Raw genomic sequence first — 2,105 nt, forward strand, 5'->3', positions numbered from 1 at the left:
AGGACAAGGTTCCGGAACAGGAAGGATCTCCAAAGAAGAAAAAGAAGGAGAAGAAGCGTGAGAGAGAGGAAGGTGGGAGTGGAATTCTGCCGGACAAGGTTCCGGAACAGGAAGGATCTCCAAAGAAGAAAAAGAAGGAGAAGAAGCGTGAGAGAGAGGAAGGTGAGAGTGGAATTCTGCAGGACAATGGAGAGAAGATTCCGGAACAAGAAGAATCTCCAAAGAAGAAAAAGAAGAAGGAGAAGAAACAAGAAAGAGAGAAAGGTGAAAGTATAATTGTGCACACGAAAGAGGAGGAGACTGCAGAACATGTAGAATCACAGAAGAAGAAGAAGAAAAAAAAGGAGAAGAGGCATGATAGAGAGGAGGGAGAAGGCAGGATTGTGGTGGAGGAGACTTCAGCTAAACAGGAAGTTTCTCCGACGAAGACGAAGAAGAGTAAAAAGAAGAAGAGGCGTCACCCGGAACAAGGAGATGTGTTGTGATTGTGGCATGTTATATTCCCACATGTATTATGTATATATATTTATATATTCATACATAAAAGGGTGTATGCGGCATATATAGAAGAAAGATCGATAGAGGGAACTGCTGCTGCTGCTGCTACTACTACTGCTACATGCATGTAACATGTGCATCGCTGCTTGCAGGTCCGTCGTTTGCAGGTGAGATCAGCGTTCGTCAGTCTGTCGTCGTTCCGGCGCTCGCTCTCCCCGCGTTTTCGCCGCAGCGACCTTCCGTGACCTTGCCGCCGGGCCTCAGACAGAGACCGACCCACGGTACGTACATACGCATAGTTACGAGTGCCGCCATGATGCTCACACAATGATCAGGGTGCGTGAGAGGGGCAGGAGCACGGGTGAGGACAGTTGTTAGGGTGAAATCTAAATTCGGACAAGTAAAAATTGCTTCTTGTTGCCCGACAGGACAACCAGATCCGAAAATAAGCGCCGAGGCCCGGGAAGAGGGTGGTTTTTGGGGGTTAGGGCTGTCAGTGGAATTTGTTATTAAGGGGTTGATGGTAGGGTTTGAGTGGCAGGTTGTAAGCCAATGTTAAGTTGGGAGGGTGCTAGGGTTAGTAATTTGTTGTTAGTGTTTTATTATAGGGTGAGGGTGGCGGCATATTAAAGTGATAGGTTGCTAGGGTTAAATTTAGGGTCAGGGTGATTGGTTGTTAGGCGAATCTGTTGTTAGGGGTTGATGATAGGGTTAGGGTGGCTAGTTAAGGCGGGAAATGTTGTGATAATGATAGAGTTGGGGTGGTAGGTTATTAGGGGAATTAGTTGATAGATGGTTGATGAACTAGGAACATGGGATGATAGGTTGCTAGGGTTACAGATAGGGTCAGGGTGAATGGTTGTTATTGGAATTGGTTGCTGGGAGTTGATGGTAGGGTTAGGTTGTTAGGGTTAGAGTTGGTATTATTGTTAGGGTTAGGGTTGGCATTATTGTTAGGGTTAGGGTTTGTGTTAGAGGGACAGCTTTTCAGGATGAGCAGCTGTTTGTTAGGGCAACAGCGATTGATCGAAATAAGATTGATAAATATTGATTAAAAATAATAATTGATTAATCACTGATCCGACCGAGAGAGAGTTAGAGCTTGTCGTTAATCTCAATGCTGTTTCACGGGTTTACCAGCAGGTGGCGTCACCCCGGGCAAGTCTACCGCCACCGTCAACGCTCCCTGGTGGGGACGAGAGAAACCCTCCACCGCGTCGCCGCAGAAACGAAACCCCGCCGCGAGTTGCCGTGACGACGGGAAAGCGTCCGCGGTCGCCGCGGCGACGGGAGTCTGCGAAAACGTCCGGACGCCCGAGAAGAAGCAGAAGAAGAAGAAGAAGCGGAAGAGAGACGACGATTCGGACCGCGAGGGGGCGTCACCGGTCGCGAGCGGCGACGGAGGACCGCCGGCGAAGAAGAGGCGCCACCTGGTGGCAGCTCAGGGCAGAACGGCAGATGTGATCACAGTAACGAAAACTGTGGAGGATGACCGTGAAAAATCTGATGATGATGGAACACACAAGAAGAAGAAGAAGAAGAAGAAGAAGAAGAAGAAGAAAGAGAAGAAGCGTGAGACAGAGGAAGGTGAGAGTGGAATTCTGCCG

Source organism: Priapulus caudatus, unplaced genomic scaffold (assembly GCF_000485595.1).
Source record: "Priapulus caudatus unplaced genomic scaffold, Priapulus_caudatus-5.0.1 Scaffold2095, whole genome shotgun sequence".
NCBI classification, from domain to species: Eukaryota; Metazoa; Priapulida; class Priapulimorpha; order Priapulimorphida; family Priapulidae; genus Priapulus; species Priapulus caudatus.